Raw genomic sequence first — 10000 nt, 5'->3', positions numbered from 1 at the left:
AATATATATAGCCTGCTACAGAATGGTCCACACACACCCTTCTCTCTCTCTCTCTCTCTCTCTCTGTCTCTCTCTCTCACACTCTCAGTCTCTCCCTCTCTCTCTCTCTCTCTCTCTCTCCCCTTATCTCTCTCTCTCCCCTTCTCTCTCTCCCCTTCTCTCTCTCCCTCTCTCTCCCCTTCTCCCCCTCTCTCTCTCCCTCCCTAAATGAATGCATGGTATGCAGCCACTGCTCTCTAAGTGGATATATCAATACATGGGAAAGCTGCAGCGTGTCAATAAGAAGTGCTCGTTCAGCAATACTGTCCTGAGAGGAAATCTATACCTTGGAGGAGACTGCAGGAGGATATAGAGTTCATTGATAATAATTGAGGAATCGTTCTTTAGGAGCGTTTGGCTTGAAGGAACTATTTTGATGAGATGAAATTATATAAATTGACCGTTTTTGAATAGGTGCAGTAGAGTTTAATGGAAAAAAAATATTTTACAGAAATCAATCATGGTGAACATTTTCACAGACTGTCTCAGTAATTCTCTGATTAAGGTATTCCAAAGTCAGCCTCAGACACAGAAAGCTTCTATGAATATAACACACCATGGTTATCCCACTGGCTATAAGGTGGTTATCCCACTGGCTATAAGGTGGTTATCCCACTGGCTATAGGGTGGTTATCCCACTGGCTATAAGGTGGTTATCCCACTGGCTATAGGGTGGTTATCCCACTGGCTATAGGGTGGTTATCCCACTGGCTATAAGGTGGTTATCCCACTGGCTATAGGGTGGTTATCCCACTGGCTATAGGGTGGTTATCCCACTGGCTATAAGGTGGTTATCCCACTGGCTATAAGGTGGTTATCCCACTGGCTATAAGGTGGTTATCCCACTGGCTATAAGGTGAATGCACCTATTTGTAAGTCGCTCTGGATAAGAGCGTCTGCTAAATGACGTAAATGTAAATGTAAAATTGTAAATGTGTGGCCTCCACAGACAAGGGGGGGACTCTTCTGTGAAGGTGCTGACCTGTTCCAGATTGATTGATTCAGCTAATACACCTCAGAGCAACAGTTAATATGACTGTATTACACTGTTACACCCACGGCCAATGAACTACCAGGCCACAGCTCATTGGTTACACCCACGGCCAACGAACTACCAGGCCACAGCTCATTGGTTACACCCACGGCCAATGAACTACCAGGCCACAGCTCATTGGTTACACCCACGGCCAATGAACTACCAGGCCACAGCTCATTGGTTACACCCACGGCCAACGAACTACCAGGCCACAGCTCATTGGTTACACCCACGGCCAACGAACTACCAGGCCACAGCTCATTGGTTACACCCACGGCCAACGAACTACCAGGCCACAGCTCATTGGTTACACCCACGGCCAACGAACTACCAGGCCACAGCTCATTGGTTACACCCACGGCCAACGAACTACCAGGCCACAGCTCATTGGTTACACCCACGGCCAACGAACTACCAGGCCACAGCTCATTGGTTACACCCACGGCCAACGAACTACCAGGCCACAGCTCATTGGTTACACCCACGGCCAACGAACTACCAGGCCACAGCTCATTGGTTACACCCACGGCCAACGAACTACCAGGCCACAGCTCATTGGTTACACCCACGGCCAACGAACTACCAGGCCACAGCTCATTGGTTACACCCACGGCCAATGAACTACCAGGCCACAGCTCATTGGTTACACCCACGGCCAATGAACTACCAGGCCACAGCTCATTGGTTACACCCACGGCCAATGAACTACCAGGCCACAGCTCATTGGTTACACCCACAGCCAATGAACTACCAGGCCACAGCTCATTGGTTACACCCACGGCCAATGAACTACCAGGCCACAGCTCATTGGTTACACCCACGGCCAATGAACTACCAGGCCACAGCTCATTGAGCCAGTCAAACATGTAATGACCCAACATCTGAACCCCTGACCCTTAAATGTGTTTATATTTTTTTTTCAGATCACAGATTGTATCTTTAACGTTCTCATTTGTTCTTCAGATATATGACATCATTATTCTGTTTGACACTACCGCTGCTATGGTGTATTATTAAAACCAACAGCAGTGGTCATTTCCGAAGGGCTTACGGTGACAACACTCTTTTATCTGGTTCAGTGCCGTGGGAGGAAGGCTGTTTGAAATGTTTAATGTTTCAGGGATCGAGAGGCATATGTTTCCAATTCACTCATTCATCATTATGCATCATACAGCTCCTAATCGCCAGGTATACAGTGAGGGGAAAAAGTATTTGATCCCCTGCTGATTTTGTACGTTTGCCCACTGACAAAGACATGATCAGTCTATAATTTTAATGGTAGGTTTATTTGAACAAAGAGAGACAGAATAACAACAAAAAAATCCAGAAAAAAACGCATGTCAAAAATGTTATAAATTGATTTGCATTTGAATGAGGGAAATAAGTATTTGACCCCCTCTCAATCAGAAAGATTTCTGGCTCCCAGGTGTCTTTTATACAGGTAACGAGCTGAGATTAGGAGCACACTCTTAAAGGGAGCGCTCCTAATCTCAGTTTGTTACCTGTATAAAAGACACCTGTCCACAGAAGCAATCAATCAGATTCCAAACTCTCCACCATGGCCAAGACCAAAGAGCTCTCCAAGGATGTCAGGGACAAGATTGTAGACCTACACAAGGCTGGAATGGGCTACAAGACCATCGCCAAGCAGCTTGGTGAGAAGGTGACAACAGTTGGTGCGATTATTAGCAAATGGAAGAAACACAAAATAACTGTCAGTCTCCCTCGGCCTGGGGCTCCATGCAAGATCTCACCTCGTGGAGTTGCAATGATCATGAGAACGGTGAGGAATCAGCCCAGAACTACATCTTGTCAATGATCTCAAGGCAGCTGGGACCATAGTCACCAAGAAAACAATTGGTAACACACTACGCCGTGAAGGACTGAAATCCTGCAGCGCCCGCAAGGTCCCCCTGCTCAAGAAAGCACATATACATGCCCGTCTGAAGTTTGCCAATGAACATCTGAATGATTCAGAGGAGAACTGGGTGAAAGTGTTGTGGTCAGATGAGACCAAAATCGAGCTCTTTGGCATCAACTCAACTCGCCGTGTTTGGAGGAGGAGGAATGCTGCCTATGACCCCAAGAACACCATCCCCACCGTCAAACATGGAGGTGGAAACATTATGCTTTGGGGGTGTTTTTCTGCTAAGGGGACAGGACAACTTCACCGCATCAAAGGGACGATGGACGGGGCCATGTACCGTCAAATCTTGGGTGATAACCTGCTTCCTTCCCTCAGCCAGGGCATTAAAATGGGTCGTGGATGGGTATTCCAGCATGACAATGACCCAAAACATGGCCAAGGCAACAAAGGAGTGGCTCAAGAAGAGACATATTAAGGTCCTGGGGTGGCCTAGCCAGTCTCCAGACCTTAATCCCATAGAAAATCTGTGGAGGGAGCTGAAGGTTCGAGTTGCCAAACATCAGCCTCGAAACCTTAATGACTTGGAGAAGATCTGCAAAGAGGAGTGGGACAAAATCCCTCCTGAGATGTGTACAAACCTGGTGGCCAACTACAAGAAACGTCTGACCTCTGTGACTGCCAACAAGGGTTTTGCCACCAAGTACTAAGTCATGTTTTGCAGAGGGGTCAAATACTTATTTCCCTCATTAAAATGCAAATCAATTTATAACAGAGAGTGGCAGGGGCGATGGGGAGAAGGTCTGGCTTTGGAAGGGGAGAGGGGAGGAGGGGAGAGGGGTAGGGGAGAGGGGAGGGGAGAGGGGGAGGCTATGGAAGGGGAGAGAGGCAGGGGAGGAGGGGAGAGAGGCAGGGGAGGAGGGGAGAGAGGCAGGGGAGGAGGGGAGAGGGGTAGGGGGGAGGAGGGGAGAGAGGCAGGGGAGGAGGGGAGAGGGGTAGGGGGGAGGAGGGGAGAGGGGAGGGGAGAGGGGGAGGCTATGGAAGGGGAGAGTGGCATAGGAGGAGGGGAGAGGAGGAGGGGAGAGGGGGAGAGGAGGAGGGGAGAGGGGGAGAGGGGTAGGGGATAGGGGAGGGGAGAGGGGGAGGCTATGGAAGGGGAGAGAGGCAGGGGAGGAGGGGAGAGGGGCAGTGTTTGGCTACATATTACCAAACACTGCACTTTAACCAACCACCAACAGCTTGACATGGCTACATATTACCAAACACTGCACTTTAACCAACCACCAACAGCTTGACATGGCTACATATTACCAAACACTGCACTTTAACCAACCACCAACAGCTTGACATGGCTACATATTACCAAACACTGCACTTTAACCAACCACCAACAGCTTGACATGGCTACATATTACCAAACACTGCACTTTAACCAACCACCAACAGCTTGACATGGCTACATATTACCAAACACTGCACTTTAACCAACCACCAACAGCTTGACATGGCTACATATTACCAAACACTGCACTTTAACCAACCACCAACAGCTTGACATGGCTACATATTACCAAACACTGCACTTTAACCAACCACCAACAGCTTGACATGGCTACATATTACCAAACACTTTAACCAACCACCAACAGCTTGACATGGCTACATATTACCAAACACTGCACTTTAACCAACCACCAACAACTTGACATGGCTACATATTACCAAACACTGCACTTTAACCAACCACCAACAGCTTGACATGGCTACATATTACCAAACACTGCACTTTAACCAATCACCAACAGCTTGACATGGCTACATATTACCAAACACTGCACTTTAACCAACCACCAACAGCTTGACATGGCTACATATTACCAAACACTGCACTTTAAACAACCACCAACAGCATGACATGGCTACATATTACCAAACACTGCACTTTAACCAACCACCAACAGCTTGACATGGCTACATATTACCAAACACTGCACTTTAACCAACCACCAACAGCTTGACATGGCTACATATTACCAAACACTCCACTTTAACCAACAACCAACAGCTTGACATGGCTACATATTACCAAACACTGCACTTTAACCAACCACCAACAGCTTGACATGGCTACATATTACCAAACACTGCACTTTAAACAACCACCAACAGCTTGACATGGCTACATATTACCAAACACTGCACTTTAACCAACCACCAACAGCTTGACATGGCTACATATTACCAAACACTGCACTTTAAACAACCACCAACAGCTTGACATGGCTACATATTACCAAACACTGCACTTTAACCAACCACCAACAGCTTGACATGGCTACATATTACCAAACACTGCACTTTAACCAACCACCAACAGCTTGACATGGCTACATATTACCAAACACTTTAACCAACCACCAACAGCTTGACATGTCTACATATTACCAAACACTGCACTTTAACCAACCACCAACAGCTTGACATGGCTACATATTACCAAACACTGCACTTTAACCAACCACCAACAGCTTGACATGGCTACATATTACCAAACACTGCACTTTAACCAACCACCAACAGCTTGACATGGCTACATATTACCAAACACTGCACTTTAACCAACCACCAACAGCTTGACATGGCTACATATTACCAAACACTGCACTTTAACCAACCACCAACAGCTTGACATGGCTACATATTACCAAACACTGCACTTTAACCAACCACCAACAGCTTGACATGGCTACATATTACCAAACACTGCACTTTAACCAACCACCAACAGCTTGACATGGCTACATATTACCAAACACTGCACTTTAACCAACCACCAACAGCTTGACATGGCTACATATTACCAAACACTGCACTTTAACCAACCACCAACAACTTGACATGGCTACATATTACCAAACACTGCACTTTAACCAACCACCAACAGCTTGACATGGCTACATATTACCAAACACTGCACTTTAACCAATCACCAACAGCTTGACATGGCTACATATTACCAAACACTGCACTTTAACCAACCACCAACAGCTTGACATGGCTACATATTACCAAACACTGCACTTTAAACAACCACCAACAGCTTGACATGGCTACATATTACCAAACACTGCACTTTAACCAACCACCAACAGCTTGACATGGCTACATATTACCAAACACTGCACTTTAACCAACCACCAACAGCTTGACATGGCTACATATTACCAAACACTCCACTTTAACCAACAACCAACAGCTTGACATGGCTACATATTACCAAACACTGCACTTTAACCAACCACCAACAGCTTGACATGGCTACATATTACCAAACACTGCACTTTAACCAACCACCAACAGCTTGACATGGCTACATATTACCAAACACTGCACTTTAACCAACCACCAACAGCTTGACATGGCTACATATTACCAACCACTGCACTTTAACCAACCACCAACAGCTTGACATGGCTACATATTACCAAACACTGCACTTTAACCAACCACCAACAGCTTGACATGGCTACATATTACCAAACACTGCACTTTAACCAACCACCAACAGCTTGACATGGCTACATATTACCAAACACTGCACTTTAAACAACCACCAACAGCTTGACATGGCTACATATTACCAAACACTGCACTTTAACCAACCACCAACAGCTTGACATGGCTACATATTACCAAACACTGCACTTTAACCAACCACCAACAGCTTGACATGGCTACATATTACCAAACACTTTAACCAACCACCAACAGCTTGACATGTCTACATATTACCAAACACTGCACTTTAACCAACCACCAACAGCTTGACATGGCTACATATTACCAAACACTGCACTTTAACCAACCACCAACAGCTTGACATGGCTACATATTACCAAACACTGCACTTTAACCAACCACCAACAGCTTGACATGGCTACATATTACCAAACACTGCACTTTAACCAACCACCAACAGCTTGACATGGCTACATATTACCAAACACTGCACTTTAACCAACCACCAACAGCTTGACATGGCTACATATTACCAAACACTGCACTTTAACCAACCACCAACAGCTTGACATGGCTACATATTACCAACCACTGCACTTTAACCAACCACCAACAGCTTGACATGGCTACATATTACCAAACACTGCACTTTAACCAACCACCAACAGCTTGACATGGCTACATATTACCAAACACTGCACTTTAACCAACCACCAACAGCTTGACATGGCTACATATTACCAAACACTGCACTTTAACCAACCACCAACAGCTTGACATGGCTACATATTACCAAACACTGCACTTTAACCAACCACCAACAGCTTGACATGGCTACATATTACCAAACACTGCACTTTAACCAACCACCAACAGCTTGACATGGCTACATATTACCAAACACTGCACTTTAACCAACCACCAACAGCTTGACATGGCTACATATTACCAAACACTGCACTTTAACCAACCACCAACAGCTTGACATGGCTACATATTACCAAACACTGCACTTTAACCAACCACCAACAGCTTGACATGGCTACAATTACCAAACACTGCACTTTAACCAACCACCAACAGCTTGACATGGCTACATATTACCAAACACTTTAACCAACCACCAACAGCTTGACATGGCTACATATTACCAAACACTGCACTTTAACCAACCACCAACAACTTGTCATGGCTACATATTACCAAACACTGCACTTTAACCAACCACCAACAGCTTGACATGGCTACATATTACCAAACACTGCACTTTAACCAATCACCAACAGCTTGACATGGCTACATATTACCAAACACTGCACTTTAACCAACCACCAACAGCTTGACATGGCTACATATTACCAAACACTGCACTTTAAACAACCACCAACAGCTTGACATGGCTACATATTACCAAACACTGCACTTTAACCAACCACCAACAGCTTGACATGGCTACATATTACCAAACACTGCACTTTAACCAACCACCAACAGCTTGACATGGCTACATATTACCAAACACTCCACTTTAACCAACAACCAACAGCTTGACATGGCTACATATTACCAAACACTGCACTTTAACCAACCACCAACAGCTTGACATGGCTACATATTACCAAACACTGCACTTTAAACAACCACCAACAGCTTGACATGGCTACATATTACCAAACACTGCACTTTAACCAACCACCAACAGCTTGACATGGCTACATATTACCAAACACTGCACTTTAAACAACCACCAACAGCTTGACATGGCTACATATTACCAAACACTGCACTTTAACCAACCACCAACAGCTTGACATGGCTACATATTACCAAACACTGCACTTTAACCAACCACCAACAGCTTGACATGGCTACATATTACCAAACACTTTAACCAACCACCAACAGCTTGACATGTCTACATATTACCAAACACTGCACTTTAACCAACCACCAACAGCTTGACATGGCTACATATTACCAAACACTGCACTTTAACCAACCACCAACAGCTTGACATGGCTACATATTACCAAACACTGCACTTTAACCAACAACCAACAGCTTGACATGGCTACATATTACCAAACACTGCACTTTAACCAACCACCAACAGCTTGACATGGCTACATATTACCAAACACTGCACTTTAACCAACCACCAACAGCTTGACATGGCTACATATTACCAAACACTGCACTTTAACCAACCACCAACAGCTTGACATGGCTACATATTACCAAACACTGCACTTTAACCAACCACCAACAGCTTGACATGGCTACATATTACCAAACACTGCACTTTAACCAACCACCAACAGCTTGACATGGCTACATATTACCAAACACTGCACTTTAACCAACCACCAACAGCTTGACATGGCTACATATTACCAAACACTGCACTTTAACCAACCACCAACAGCTTGACATGGCTACATATTACCAAACACTGCACTTTAACCAACCACCAACAGCTTGACATGGCTACATATTACCAAACACTGCACTTTAACCAACCACCAACAGCTTGACATGGCTACATATTACCAAACACTGCACTTTAACCAACCACCAACAGCTTGATATGGCTACATATTACCAAACACTTTAACCAACCACCAACAGCTTGACATGGCTACATATTACCAAACACTGCACTTTAACCAACCACCAACAACTTGACATGGCTACATATTACCAAACACTGCACTTTAACCAACCACCAACAGCTTGACATGGCTACATATTACCAAACACTGCACTTTAACCAATCACCAACAGCTTGACATGGCTACATATTACCAAACACTGCACTTTAACCAACCACCAACAGCTTGACATGGCTACATATTACCAAACACTGCACTTTAACCAACCACCAACAGCTTGACATGGCTACATATTACCAAACACTGCACTTTAAACAACCACCAACAGCTTGACATGGCTACATATTACCAAACACTGCACTTTAACCAACCACCAACAGCTTGACATGGCTACATATTACCAAACACTGCACTTTAACCAACCACCAACAGCTTGACATGGCTACATATTACCAAACACTGCACTTTAACCAACCACCAACAGCTTGACATGGCTACATATTACCAAACACTGCACTTTAACCAACCACCAACAGCTTGACATGTCTACATATTACCAAACACTGCACTTTAACCAACCACCAACAGCTTGACATGGCTACATATTACCAAACACTGCACTTTAACCAACCACCAACAGCTTGACATGGCTACATATTACCAAACACTGCACTTTAACCAACCACCAACAGCTTGACATGGCTACATATTACCAAACACTTTAACCAACCACCAACAGCTTGACATGTCTACATATTACCAAACACTGCACTTTAACCAACCACCAACAGCTTGACATGGCTACATATTACCAAACACTTTAACCAACCACCAACAGCTTGACATGGCTACATATTACCAAACACTGCACTTTAACCAACCACCAACAGCTTGACATGGCTACATATTACCAAACACTGCACTTTAACC

The 10000-nt window shown here is 44.8% G+C and overlaps 1 protein-coding gene across 1 annotated transcript in view; it reads right to left on the bottom strand.

Annotated features, from left to right (window-relative positions):
• LOC311143678 (partitioning defective 3 homolog B-like) overlaps positions 1–10000 on the bottom strand; it is a 120193-nt gene that overhangs the window by 61168 nt on the left and 49025 nt on the right. The window lies entirely within an intron of this gene.

The sequence above is a fragment of the Coregonus lavaretus genome (assembly GCF_964263955.1).
Source record: "Coregonus lavaretus genome assembly, chromosome: 16".
In the NCBI taxonomy this organism is placed as follows: domain Eukaryota; kingdom Metazoa; phylum Chordata; class Actinopteri; order Salmoniformes; family Salmonidae; genus Coregonus; species Coregonus lavaretus.
Note: the sequence above shows the minus strand (reverse complement) of the source record. Positions and strands in the feature narration are given on the sequence as shown.